Genomic DNA, 15,437 nt, shown 5'->3' with positions numbered 1-15,437 from the left:
AGACACACATGTGTGTGCAGTACTGTAAAGGGATGGTAAATGATTGGTTATTGGAAGAGCACATTCATTCCAATCCTCTAGTTGTCAAGAAACATATCATAAAGGGATGGTACATCATTGGTTATTGGGAGAGTACATCATTCCAATCCTCTAGTTTTTAAGAAGCATATCATAAAGGGATGGTACATCATTGGTTTTTGGAAGAGTACATTCATTCCAATCCTCTAGTTTTCAAGAAACATATCATAAAGGGATGGTTCATCATTGGTTTTTGGAAGAGTACATTCATTCCAATCCTCTAGTTTTCAAGAAACATATCATAAAGGGATGGTACATCATTGGTTTTTGGAAGAGTACATTCATTCCAATCCTCTAGTTTTCAAGAAACATATCATAAAGGGATGGTACTTCATTGGTTATTGGAAGAGCACATTCATTCCAATCCTCTAGTTTTCAAGAAACTATCATAAAGGGATGGTACATCATTGGTTATTGGAAGAGTACATCATTCCAATCCTCTAGTTTTCAAGAAACATATCATAAAGGGATGGTACATCATTGGTTATTGGAAGAGTACATTCATTCCAATCCTCTAGTTTTCAAGAAACATATCATAAAGGGATGATACATCATCAGTTACTTTGAAGATAACATTTCCAATCCTCCAGTTTTCAAAAAAGTTTTGGAAACACCATAAATGGATGGTACATCATTTGTTTTTGGAATTGAGTACTGTAATTCCATTCCAATCCTCTAGTTATCCTCGAGCATTATCTCACCAGATGAAATATTTAATGTCAAAGTCTGAAATCAGATCAATGTCTTCAATTTCTGCTATGTGGTCATTGCCTCTAAATATCCATTTTGTCCTTGGGGTTGTTACCGTGGTAACTTTCAATAACTCACAGATGTAACCTCCGACATAAAACCTGCAGGATATCTTTTGCTCTCTCTTTCGCTCTCAGGTTGTCTTTCTTTTTATTTTGAGACACAATATTGTGGTACACCACAGCTCATGTGGAAATACACGCAACAATCGACTCCTTCTTCACAAGTCTACACTCAGGGTCAAATTTAAAGGTACATAGTCTTAATCTTGATGGAATATATAAACAGCTCCTTAAAGAACAACACTCAATGAGGCCAGGTCAGGAGGCAGCAACTCCTAGCATTTTATGCACACATACTCTACATTATGAGTGTACGCCAAAGTGTGGGGTAAAAGATTGGTAAAACAAAAAACAAATCACCAACAACAAAACTAAGCATTGACTCAATTATACAGCAAATTTAAATGAGCTTATAAAAGTTAGCGCCACATCTTAACACCACAGAAATGAGAAAAAGAAAAACCGAAGTCCCCCAAAGACCAATGAGATTGATGTATGAAGCAGCGATCTATTGACCCCTTGCACGCGTGTCACACGCGGCGACTGATACCACGCTCGCCATGTTGGTGGGCAGTTAGGTTTATGTGTATTAACGCCGCGTCGCCTAAAACGCGCACTTCACTGCATAACGCACAGCATACTCAATGCATAGAGTTATATATGAAAACGCACAGTGAAATTGCCCACCACTATGGTGCATTCAAGATTTTTCTGATGATGACGTCAGGTGAAATGGGTCAATAGACAACGTGACCCATGAAATCACATCAAAAGAGCCACAGTGGCCCAGGCACAAGTGATTAGTTCCAACTTCTACATACACATGTTCACCAAGAGTTAACTGGGAGGTTGCATTGCATTTCATGTAGGCGTGGGTTAAGTAAACCAAGGCAGTTGTTAAAATTGTGTTAAACTACATCAGTACATCGTTATAAGCTTGACATTCAGCCGACAAAACAAAAGTGAAGTTTGGTTTAACTTACCACTTAAAACAAAACTGAAGAAATGTCAAGCTTAAAAATCCTGAGGAAATAAGAAATGAGAAGCCCGGTGCACTATAAAGATACATAGAAAAACTTGTTCTAAAAAATGTACACAAAATCTATTAGTTTTGGGGTAACCCAAAGAACATGGATTTGGAACTTTACCTAGTGGAGCTCAGGCCTGATACTTCACGGAGGCAACGGAGGCAATCGCCTCCGTTGCCCCTTGCCATTGCCTTGGTGCCCTTGAAATTCTCCAGTAGAAATTTACAATTTCCTCGTAGGGTGCCCTTTGCCACAGAGAAACGAAGCATACAGGCCAGGGAGCTACAATACCCCCCCCCCCACTCCGAGTAAGTCTGTGGTGATTCTGCGATCAGGCAGGTCTTCTTGGGCCTTGGTGATGGCACTCCTCAGAGCTTGTTCCTGGCCATTGATCCTACTGTACCCCACCATCATTTACCCCACCCCTCAGAATCCCCAACCCGTAGGTACCCAAGCCCCAGGTTTTAACCTTTTACCTGGGCCCAATTTCATAGCGCTGCTTAGCGGCCGATTTTGTGCTTACTGTGCAATTCTTATTTCATAGCGCTGCTAACCGTAAGCACACAAAAAGGCATGCTAACCTTCCGATGTTACCCCACGAAAATAAATGACGTCACAATGCAAATCCACGGTAAACATGCAATATGGCCGCCCAATTTTTCTGCTAACCTGTGAAATAGGCTAAGGCTTAAGCAAATTTTTCTGCTACAGTAAGCACGCAAATTTGCTCACCATTAAGCAGCGCTATGAAATTGGGCTTCGTTGTCTGACGGTCTCGAGTACGTATGTGCGAGGGTGTATCGGGCTCTGCGATCATGTCTTCTTGGGCCTTGGTGATGGCACTCCTCAGAGCTTGTTCTTGGCCATTCTTCCTACCCACCCTCATTTATCCCACCCTCATGTAAATGTACCCTACCCCTCAGGTACCCATTTAAGGAGCAAGTTGCCCGGCCGAGGTTCAAACTGTTACCTGTTGTCTGACTGTCTTGAGGATGTACGAGGGTGTATCAGGCTCTGCAATCAGGTCTTCTTGGGCCTTGGTGATGGCACTCCTCAGAGCTTGTTCTTGGCCATTCTTCCTACCCACCCTCATTTATCCCACCCTCATGTAATTGTACCCTACCCCTGAGGTACCCATTTAAGGAGCAAGTTGCCTGGCCGAGGTTCAAACTGTTACCTGTTGTCTGACTGTCTTGAGGATGTAGGAGGGTGTATCGGGCTCTGCGATCATGTCTTCTTGGGCCTTGGCGATGGCACTCCCCAGAGCTTGTTCTTGGCCATTCTTCCTACCCACCCTCATTTATCCCCCCCTCATGTAAATGTACCCTACCCCTCAGGTACCCATTTAAGGAGCAAGTTGCCCGGCCGAGGTTCAAACTGTTACCTGTTGTCTGACTGTCTTGAGGATGTACGAGGGTGTATCGGGCTCTGCAATCAGGTCTTCTTGGGCCTTGGTGATGGCACTCCTCAGAGCTTGTTCTTGGCCATTGTTCCTATCAGGCATTCTAACCAGGTGGAAATCTTTGTAGCGAAAACAAAATCAGTCGCTAAACCATCCCAGTCTTCTTAAAAGCGAGGTTCTGAAAAATAAAGCAGAAAGAGAGAAAAAAAAGATTAGATGGGGTTGATTTTTAAAGGGAACCTTAACTGAATTTTGACAGCATCCAGAAGGTACAAATAAATCAAATCTTATTTCATTTCATTTCAGGGAGGCATTGAAGGCGATTGCCTCCATGCCCCCGACCATTGCCTTGGTGCGCTTGAAATGCTCCAGTACAAGTTTACAATTTCCTCATAGGGTGCCCTGTACAAAGGAGAAAATAATGCCTTGGTGCCCTGGCCATTTCAAAAATGAAGCATACATGCCTGCCCTTTACCAAGGAGAAAATGCCTTGATGCCCTGGCCATTTCAAAAATGAAGCATACATGCCTGCCCTTTACCAAGGAGAAAATGCCTTGATGCCTTGGCAAAAACGAAGCACACAGGCCTGTGATGGTATTGAGTGGTCCATCAGTATGATACATTACATACATACAATGCACATTAGGTATGCACGCTCCCTTACCCAGAAAACTGTATGCATTTTTGAAATAGTTTAAAAGTATCCCCACAAGACACCAATGATAAATAAAGGTGTACAGTAATCTTGGGGAAATATGATCAGTGTGTTATTTCCTAACCAAATGGAAACAGACTGCACATTGGATTGGATAACTATAGTGTGTCCCTAGTGGGGTCAATTAGAGGTTAAAGGGGCTCTCTGCTTACCGTGTCCAGACAGTTGTGGATAACTAATGCGTGTTCCAAATGAGGTCAGTTAAGAGTTACAGGGGCACTCAGCTGACTGTCCAACAGTTGTGGATATCGATATGTTCACAATGAGGTCAATCAAGGGTTAAAGGGGCACTCTGCTTACTGTGTCCAGACAGTTGTGAATAACTAATGCATGTTCCAAATGAGGTTAAAGGGGCACCCTGCTGACACATGTCCAATAGTTGTGAATATGTAATGCATGTTCACAATGAGGTCAATCAAGGGTTACTCTGCTTACTGTGTCCAGACAGTTGTGAATAACTAACGCATGTTCCAAATGAGGTTAAAGGGGCACCCTGCTGACACATGTCCAATAGTTGTGAATATGTAATGCATGTTCCAAATGAGGTCAATCAACAGTTAAAGGGGTACTCTGCTGACTGTCCTGTATCAAAAAGTAGGCTATATTGACTGCTTCGAGTGCTACACTGATATTCTGGTTAAAACTAGGACACCCGAGGTGATCCTGAGCGCTCTTTTCATGAGCCAAAGCCAAGGGAAAACAGCTCCGGGGATCGCAGATGCCTAAGAAAGGCTTCGTGCCTGAAGCCCTTATCAGATTCAAAAAGTAGTCACAACAAAAATATGCGGACAAGAAAAGGTTAGGGCCTACATGTACATTACATTACCAGCCTTAATGTCAGATCAATCTTTGACGGGTATCCTGATAATATTTTTGCTAAGCAGTAAATATTCATGCAATATGCCTACTTTCTCCTTAAAGCCATTATACACTTTCGGTAAACAGTATTGTCCAAGTCCCACACTTCGTGTATCACAACTTACATATAAAATAACAATCCTGTGGAAATTTAGGCTTAATCGGACATCGGAGTCGGGAGAAAATAACGGGAAAACCCACTCCTGTTTTCGCGCGTTTCGACGTGTCATGACATGTGTTTATAACAAATCCGTAATTCTCGTTAACGAGAATTTATATTGTTTTACCGTTTTCTCAAAAAGTAAAGCATTAAATGGACTAATATTTCAAGAGAAGTCTTTCACCATTACCTTCTGTAAACCCTGTAAATTATTTGTAAATCTGTGAACTTTTATTTTTTTTTCTGTACCGAAAGGGTCCAATGGCTTTAAAGTAGCTCTATAAAACTGGAGCCTGCTCATTCCCTTCTTGCCTCCTTTCTGTTGTTCTGCATGATGTATTTTGCACAGCATACGTACATGTACATGTATACACAATACAAAATGTCAATAAGCCAGTATGCCAATTATGCCCTAGATAATGGCTGGATCAATAGACCTTATGCATTGTTGTCATCCAGCCGCCATCTTAGAGGAAAAACGGTGACGAAACAATCGAGATGCACAGATTTGTACATGTACGCGAGCGGCACACAGTATTGGCCAATGAACAACCTCCTTTTGACCTCTAGGTGAGGGCGCCCTACTGAAATGACGTCATATGCATAAGGTCTATAAGAGGGAGGGGTAAAGGCCGACTTATAGTCGGTCGCGCGATGGTCGGGCGTCGGAAATCTTGACACGCGATCATAAAAAGACACGGTTTTGAGGCCTCAGTCTTAGGATTGCGCACAAGATTTCCGTCGCACGACCATCGCGCGACCGACTACAAACCGGCCTTAAGGACCCATCCTGCTGTCTATTCTGGTAAGCATAATTTTGTTGTGCTTAGTAGCTTTGTATGCATAACTAACATGTACAATTTTATACACAACATTGTGTATAAAATTTGTTCATGTTAGTAAGCACACAATGCGATGCATTTGCGCTGCATTTGCGATGTCAATAAAGCTAGTGTACCCTACATTACATTAGATGGCTGTTGCACTCTACGCTGGATCAATATGGTGGGGGGGGGGGACCCATCCAGCTGTATATTCTGGTAAGCATAATTTTGTTATGCTTAGTAACTTTGTATGCATACTAACATGTACAATTTTATACACACCATTGTGTATAAAATTGTTCATGTTAGTAAGCACACAATGCGATGCGTTTGCGATGCATTTGCGATGTCAATAAAGATGCCCTACATTAGATGTCTGTTGCACTCTACGCTGGATCAATATGGTGGGGGAGGGATTGACCCACCCAGCTATCTGACTCATTAGGATCAATAACACACTACACTGCACCATCAGTCACGTCACAATATTCACTCACTCCCCATAAGTACTTCAATGTGGAGCACTGACTCACACTGAATTAATCAACGAGGTTGAGTGTGGGTAACTCCCTTACTTAAACCAGGCATGGTCTCGCGGGTTTCATTACCACGCAGTTTTACGTTAACTGCGTCGCGCCGTAAGGCACAGGATTCTGTGAATAGTGAGCGCAACATTTGCTGCAAGGTTTTAGCCAGGATTAGGTAAAAGGGTGTCCAAATTTGCTGGAAATTTTAAAACTGGGTGTCCAAATTGTTCTCTTACAATAAATTTACATGTAAATGACAGATGAAACAGGGTGTCCAAATTAAAAACAGCCCCTCTGGCTAAAACTATGATTTGCTGTGAAATTGACTGATACCAGCAAATTGCACACCGATAACCTCAAATTCCGGCTGATAAATAAGTCACATCATGTGTGGGTGAACACCCAATAGACCTTTATCATGGTGTTGCCATCTTGATTTTACTCCATTCCAACTCATTGTAACCAAACTGAGGCTGGACAAAATAATATAGTCTGGTGCCATGCGCAATGAATGCTGGCATTCATTACTGTTATTGGAAACAGGGAATATGACCAAGATGGTGGCAGCATGGATAAAGTTCTATTGTTTCCAAGATTGTGTAAATTCCTATTAGCAAATATTCATCCTGTTACATTAGTTCATCGTAGGCATGAACACACTGGACACCTATTGGTAATTTTGTCAAAGACCAGTCTTCTCACTTGGTGTATACATCTCAACATGCATAAAATAACAAACCTGTGAAAATTTGAGCTCAATTTGTCATCAAAGTTGCGAGATAACTACAAGGAAAAACACCCTTGTCACTTAAAGTTGTGTGCTTTCAGATGCTTGACTTCAAGACCTCAAAATCTAATTCTGAGGTCTCAAAATCAAATTCAAATATTTCAGTGGAAAATAACTTCTTCCTAAAAAAACTACGTTACTTCAGAGGGAGCCGTTTCTCACCATGTTTTACACTATCAACAGCTCTCCATTGCTTGTTACCAAGTAAGTTCCTATGCTGACAATTATTTTGAGTAATAACCAATAGTGTCCAGTGCCTTTAACACAACCACATGGTTCAAAACACCAACTTGACTTTGCCTTTAAAATGAACATAATCTATTGGGCATTATGAAGATTTATTTCTACCCCAACCCAAAATTTGTGCAAATAAGTCCTGCATACGTGTACATGTGGTTTACCGAGTGAGAAAACCGACCTGTCCCACCTGTAAAAGCAACCTGCATACTACGAGTTGACTATTTCCACTTATTAACGACACATGATGCCATTCAATGCCGGAGGCGTTTAACAGCCACTCCAACGTCTAAAAATATCGCTGAGAACCCTACAGTTCCATGCATAGTATGCATTTACTCCAAATGGAAAGCCCTAAAAAATGATCTAGGGTCAACTACGTGGAGAGAATATGAAAGCAAAAGCAGAAAGGTTGTAGGCAAGATTTGGTACAAGGATGTCCAAATTAGCTGGAAATTTGAAAACTTGGAGTCCAAATTGTTCACTTGTTTTGTGTGGTTAACCGTACGTGTATGTAATTATACATGTACATGAAACAACTTACATGTACCTGTGGGAAATTGGGCTTCATCTATTGAGCGAGTCAGGAGAGATGACGTAGCCCGGCTCGAGGAGTTACCGGCACAAAGGAAAATGAGATCTTTCTTTTGCATGCTGTGATAAAATGAAATAATAATAATAATAACCCGTTTTTATATGGCGCTTTTCACACCCGGAGGGCGTCTCAAAAATCGCTTCACATTATTACCCCTGGTCACTGGGCCTTAAATCACTCCTTAAACCATCTCAGCTCCCTGGTGGGGAGTATACAGCCTTGTGCAACATTAATATGCGCTACTCGGCTAAGTCAATCACAAGAACCATCTCTGCCCTCGCAGGTACCCATTTACCCCTGGGTGGAGAGAAGCAATTATAGTTAAGTGTCTTGCTCAGGGACACAAGTGTCACGACCGGGATTCGAACCCACACTCTGCTGAACAGAAGCACCAGAGTTTGAGTTCGGTGTTCTTATAAACATAGTAAACACATTGTGCATGTAAACACATTGTCTTAAATTGTGGTTGTTACAACTAAAATCAGCTGTTACGTGTTTTTTATTTTAGTTTTCATACCTATGTACATGGTAGAATTATCGGAGTGAAATATTCCACAGAGGAAAAAAAATTGTTGTAGTATGAACTTCATAATCAGTAAGCTTTCAGACGAAAAATAAGCAAACCGAAACATTCCCTGCCAAGTGGAAAGTAAGGCCCTTGGGAGTTCTCAATCAATTTAAAAACATAAATTTAAAAATTTTTGCGTGTTGGCTACCCATGTACTCTTTCAGAAGATCAAATTCAAAAGCAAAAAAAAAAACATCAAACGAATTTAGACAGTCTCAAATGTCATCGATGCAGAAACTTTCGACCTGCATTTATTTTGTTTACATGAAACCGGAAAATCAAGGTCCTTGGAAAATTGGATCAATTTAGAAATAGACATTTAAAAGTCTGCAAGAACAAATTATAGACGTACAAGAAGACCAATCTTAGACAACCTCATTAAACAAGCTTCAGTATAAATGTGTACAAGGCTCTCAAAATACAATAGATTATAGGGCACATTACAATCACGACAATCTTAAAATCAGAAAATCAAGGTCCTTGGAAAATCAGATCAATTTAAAATAGACATCGTCTACATAAATTTGAGGGAGAAGAGGGAAAAAAGCAAAATCTAAGAAAACCTCATTTTAAAACACATGCTTCAGTATAAATTTTAACAAGGCTCTCAAAATAAAAAAGATTATAGGGCACATTACAATCACGACAATCTTAAAATCAGATGCTATGCAACGAGGGGAGGGCGAGAAAGAGCAATCTCACTGTCTGAATCACCTATCGCCATAGCAACCGCATCCATCACAGCGACGGGGGATAGAGCTTAATGCACTCGAAATTGTGTTATCAGTTTGGTCTGCTCAATAAGAAACCAGGAGTTGCAGGTCTGTCTGGAATAAGAAGGTCGAGATGTGAAGTCCTCTTTGTTCCTATTGAGCCCCCCCCCCAAGATGCTCAGGGCTCTTATTTAAAGGGGAACATGATGCCTTCGGATTGGGTGCTTTCGGCTTTGAGGCACTGTATTCTCACTTGGTGTATCGACATACATTGTACAAACATATCAAAATCCCATCTACATTTGTATCCCTATACAAATGTAGATGGGATTTTTTCATTGATCACCCATCAGCTCATGGATTTCCATGGAAGCGGCAAATTTCGGTCGATGCTCTTTTTTACTATTATAAACAAATATTAACAGATAAAGAATGCTCCAGATTGCATGGGCGAGCTTTTAAAAACCAATAAGATAAGCACTAAGTGGAAAATTCTGAAGACTTGAATCCAACAACTTGGGCGACAGAATTCCCTTCAAATTAAAAAAAAAACAAAACTTGGAGAACCCTGATCTGGCCTGATTATTATTTATTTTATTCACGATATATCGCCGACAATATATTGCGATATTCGAAATAATCGCGATTAATGAAATTTGACATCATCAGTCTTAAAACTCCAAGTGAAAGTTGTAGAAGAGACAGTCCTAGCATAAGAGAGGTGTTCTAATGACCCATTCTTCTGGTTTTACTCCAAACCTATGGGGTGCAAGATGTCTCAGCTAGCAAATACATCGCGATATTTAATCGATATATCGATATATCGCGATATATCGATATTTCGATTAAAACCAAATCCATCCGATATCGAACTCGTGTCCAAATTAATATCGCGATATTCGATAATATCGTGATATCGCCCAAGCTTAATCCACACTAGGTATTGAAAGCATAAATTTCCTTGTTACAAGCGTTTTAAAGGAAACGTTTATAACCCTGTCTTACCGTGTTCACATTCACACCACACAGTCAGGGGTAATTCAGTCTCTTTATTCCCAGTGTGTTTTGTTGGGCATGGGTCTTTGTGAAGGACACGCCAAAAGGGCTTGAAGGATTGTCAAAAGATTCTTGATTGTGTTGGGGTTTTTATCCTGGTCTGAGGGGGGATTGGAATAGCCTTTGACGACCTGGATTTGAGAATGAATGGGAAATGGATGAGGATCAAATTAAAATCTCCTGGCGCTGCAACTGTATTTTGGGATACAATTGTAAACCAATATCCAATGTTGAATGACGCACTGTATAAAAGTATTTACAAACGTAAGAACATGTACAGAGTTGGCTCTATCCAATATAGGGCCTACTCTGTACATTCTCCTCTCTAGCATTCTCCGACATAAGGCCAAAAAAATAAATAAAAAAATACCAGTTGATCGTCCGGATTTTTTCAAAAAAGAGGAGGATGAGGGCCTTATTATTTACTATTTACTATTTTTTTCAAGATGGCTGCTTAGTATTTCAAATCAAACAGGCCACCAATTCGTCAGTATGAATCAACCGCAAACTTATTTTATACCCATTAGTTGCGTGAGGACCTGTGTTAACACAAACACTAACACTTAGTAACAGCATGGACACGATGGAGGTAGAAACAGCCATGATAGCAGGGTCGGATAACACTAAAAAGATTTGCCGGTAGGCATTCACTGTCATTGTTTTACGAAACAGACAGTTACAAGTGTTCTAAAGCATCACGTTAGATTCGGGAAAAGCTCATATTTTTAAAATCGAAAAATAACAAATAGTAAATAGCCCCCCAAAACTGTTTTTTTTTTTTATTTGGCCAAACATGTCTTGGGAACTTTGCAGAATCTGCTGTGGACTTTCTGAGCAAATTCCCAGCATGCCTATTTTATGAGCTTATTAGCATCATTTACATGGTATGTCTCCCCATTTATGTCCAAGTGGTCCAGGTGGCTAGTTCATTGCTTCCAAAAGTTATATTTTAAACCACTGATCGCACTGGTTTCAAATTGAAGTATCATACAAAATTACAGTGTTGAATGAAAATCGTCAAACATGTAAGCTTGGGCGATATCACGATATTATCGAATATCGAGATATTAATTTGGAAACGATTTCGATATCAGATGGATTTGGTTTTAATCGAAATATCAATATATCGCGATATATCGCGATATATCGCAATATCGATTAAATATCGCGATGTATTTGCTAGCTGAGACATCTTGCACCCCATAGGTTTGGAGTAAAAGCAGAAGAATAGGTCATTAGAACACCTCTCTTAAGCTATGACTGTCTCTTCTACAACTTTCACTTGGAGTTTGAAGACTGATGATGTCAAATTTCATTAATCGCGATTATATCGAATATCACGATATATTGTTGGCGATATATCGTGAATAAAATAAATCGATATCGCCCAAGCTTACAAACATGATTACCAGTGAATAGGTGGCCTACATGAAGGCGGAATACCACTGAAAACATTACGGGGCAAACCCTGAATCCTTTTTCCCCACAAAAATCATCAATGAGAAAAACACAAAATTAAATAGAATGCTCCAGACTGCAGTAGAAAACATACCAAAGACCGCATTTCAATTGAGCATCCTTAGACCAAACATTAAAAAATGTGGGTCCAGATTTTAAAAAATCCTGGCGGGTGAACCCTTTTTAAAAGTAAATACTTAGGCCCCTAATGAAATTCACGGCCATTCCACACAACTGTAGATTGATTTACACACATTACCCTAACAATTGCATCAAGCGAAACTCTCTCTCCAATAGCAGGTCAAAGGTTAAGGGCCATGTCAAAAGAATGTCCTCATTATAGTCTGGCGCCCATAAATCAAACATGATTATTGCAGACAGTTTTGTATACCTGTTGAGTCAAGGTTATGGAATGTTCACGATGTACAAACATGTACGCACAAAGCGTAGCTTTTACATAGAACTGCAATGTGTACTACAAAATTGTGATAGTACATTTCGAAGAATTACAGAGCAATTGTGGATTTGGCTTTTTATAATTAATCTATAAGTGATTTCTAAGAATAACTTTGTCAGGTTGTGGAATGTAAATGGTACACACTCTGGAATGTGTACTGCAAAATTGTGGTATGCTTTTAAGAATTACTTTGCAACTGTAGATTTGCTTGAATTATTCCCCAACCAACTGCAGTGCATGCTACAGGAGCACTTAAAGCCAGTGGACACTATTGGAAATTACTCAAAATAATTATTATCATAAAACCTTCCTTGATTACGAGTATTGGGGAGAGGTGTTTTGAACAGTGTGGTTGTGTTAAAGGCACTGGACACTATTGGTTATTACTCAAAATAATTGTCAGCATAGAAACTTACTTGGTAGCAAGCAATGGAGAGCTGTTGATAGTGTAAAACATGGTGGGAAACGGCTCCCTTTGAAGTGCCATAGTTTTCGAGAAAGAAGTTATTTTCCATGAATTTGATTTCGAGACCTCAGATTTAGAACTTGAGGTCTCGAAATCAACCATCTAAACGCACACAACTACGTGTGACAAGAATGTTTTTTCTTTCATTATTATCTTGCAACTTCGATGACCGATTTAGCTCAAATTTTCACAGGTTAGTTATTTCTTGCATATATGTTAAGTAACACCAACTGTGAAGGCTAGTCTTTGACAATTACCAATAGTGTCCACTGCCTTTAATAACACATGTTAATGTTATTTCTACCTCCATGCATAGCACACGTAGTTTTTTAAATAATGTCTTAAAACCCCAATGTGAACATTCAAATGTGAATGTATTTTCGTCTAGGAGATTGCCAAGAACTGGTTGTCTGTAGATTGTCTAGAGTGACATGACCCTCAAAGTTGACCCCTGATTGTTATCGTTGCCTACCAAAAACTCCTTCCACTGACCACGGAGGTAGATGCACTGACCCAGAAGGTCAGAACACCCAGAAAGGACTTCCTCAATGGTCAGACAATCACAGTAAATTGATCCCATCACTAATCCCAATCAATAACCACAGTGACCTCAAACTGAAGACAATCCACACAGAGGGACTGATGGCCGTTCTTGTAAGTGCAGATCATCCACAAGGTGAAAAGGATTATACTTGGGTTGGCTTAATCCAGCAGATTCACAAGTGGCAAGTGGATGTTCTGGAGGATGTGGTCTACCTGTCTGGCACAGTGGGATAATCTCCTTGTGAATGAATATTTAGAGGGATTGGCATGGAATAAACAAACCAGAACCTTGAAGGTACTTTATGCAGATTGCAGTCATGATGTAGTGTGACATAAAACTTAATTCATAAATACCTCAGACAGTTTCGCTATTCCTATTGGTGGAGAGCGCGTCATGTGGGGGTGTTTAAACGGTTGATGATGACCAGCTGGACTCTGTTTATAACCGGTTAGTCTTAGTGCAAGACGTTTGTTGTTACGGGCGATGCGGATACATGAAATAACAAACCTGTACAAATTTGGTAGGTTGAGGGTCAGGAGAAACTAGTGAACAACCATGAACACGAATGCCCCACAGTTTTGACAAATATTCTGGGGAAAACCCTCGCTTGTGTATGGCCTAGAATCTGACAACCCATAAAGGTTCCAACACTCCAAACAACTTCAGAGTAGACTTGACTACTTGTCACTTAATATGTATAGTTTCAAAACTCTACCATCCACCCTTTCCAGTTGAGTTATCCATCCAACCAAGGTTTGCCCTTAACTTGTTCAAGTGATTAGCCAGCAGGACTAGTTAGAATGTCATTTCACAAGTCTGCCAGCTTTGTCAGGAGTCCATAGGGATGCTTTTCAACACTGAACAAGCCAGCAGTAGTACAGATTGATGAGCATTCTGAATGTCCTTGGGTGTTATTTAAGGCCGAGTAATAAAAGAAACATGTTTAGCGTCCGGGTTTCTCAAAAAAGGAAGGAGGAGGGGCTTTTTATTTTTGATTTCAAGATGGCCGACATTCTTTTTAGAATGTTAAACATCCATTGTTTTTCTACTACTCAAACATACAGTACATAAGTGAAACATTTTGGGCAAGACATAAAACACAAGAAAACATAAAGAAAAAAATTAAATGTGCATAAAAAATAAATAAATAAAGAGGCGGCCTCTAAAAAGGAAGCAGGCGGGGACACTAAACAAGTTTCTTTTTTTACTCGGCCTAACTAGCTTTTGACCAACAGAGTAGACCAACCCTAACTAGCTGTTGGCCAACAGCTAGTAGACCAAGACCAACAAATGAGGGACAAACACTGCAAGCCCAAGGCAGCCAAAACGTTCCCACACTCTGAACTCAACAACTACTAGGTACCAGCAGACACATTGCTTTACACCAACTCAAACAAATTATCAGACCCCTGAGAGGTTTCCAATGCTTCGACCTTTGACCTCAACATTGTCTAAAATTAAGCCAAGGAGGGTCCCTCTACTTAGAGGGCTTGACACCCCTAGGTGACCCACTGACACGCTCTGGATACATAACACCAGAACGTTGTCATTTTAAAGGGGTAAAACATCAGGGTTTTTTCTAAGAGTACAGTCATTCCAATCCTCTAGTTTTCAAGAAACATCTACATCTACATGTACGATACCACTTGTCAAAGCCATTTTAGCATATATAGACAAGGTGAGAAGACAATGAAGACATTTCAGTTTTAGAAGTAGGAGGAAAACCCCAGAGAATTGTTCCAGGGAAACCCACGAAGTCAAGTAGGGACTGAAAAACCCAATCCACATGGTGCCCCGCCGGTAGGATTCGAACCGGGGTCCCAAGAGGTGGAAGGCGAGGCAAGACACCACTGCACCAACCTGACTTTATTGTATTCTTCGTTGACAAAGTGAAGGAGGCTTGTAATGCTTGAAAGGGCAAGGGCACCAAGGCATTTTCTCTTTGGCAAAGGTCACCCAATGAGGAAATTGTAAATTTCTACTGGAGCATTTCAAGGGCACCAGGGCAATGGCAAGGGGCAACGGAGGCAATCGCCTCCAAGAAGTATCAGGCCTGGATGTCTCAATGAAGTATCAGACCGGATACTAAATAGTCAATAAGTATTAAAAAACCAAAATTTGGGATAGGCGGGCGGGTCAAAACAAATTTGAC

General features: G+C 40.5%; 1 long non-coding RNA gene across 3 annotated transcripts in view; it reads right to left on the bottom strand.

Moving 5' to 3' along the window:
• Window positions 1–15,437, bottom strand: part of LOC117299097 — a 42,993-nt gene that overhangs the window by 2,036 nt on the left and 25,520 nt on the right. For 2 of the 3 annotated variants that reach the window (XR_004520037.1, XR_004520039.1), the window contains exons 3-4: window positions 3,303–3,498; window positions 1,874–1,913 (exon numbers count right to left, since the gene is read on the bottom strand). This is a non-coding gene — a long non-coding RNA (uncharacterized LOC117299097). Of the gene's footprint in view, window positions 1–1,873; window positions 1,914–2,888; window positions 2,976–3,302; window positions 3,499–15,437 lie in introns of those variants that run through there. The other variant, XR_004520038.1, reaches the window with a different exon arrangement.

The sequence above is a fragment of the Asterias rubens genome, chromosome 14 (genome assembly GCF_902459465.1).
Source record: "Asterias rubens chromosome 14, eAstRub1.3, whole genome shotgun sequence".
In the NCBI taxonomy this organism is placed as follows: Eukaryota; Metazoa; Echinodermata; class Asteroidea; order Forcipulatida; family Asteriidae; genus Asterias; species Asterias rubens.
The sequence above is the reverse complement of the archived record's forward strand: the minus strand, read 5'-3'. Positions and strand labels throughout refer to the sequence as shown.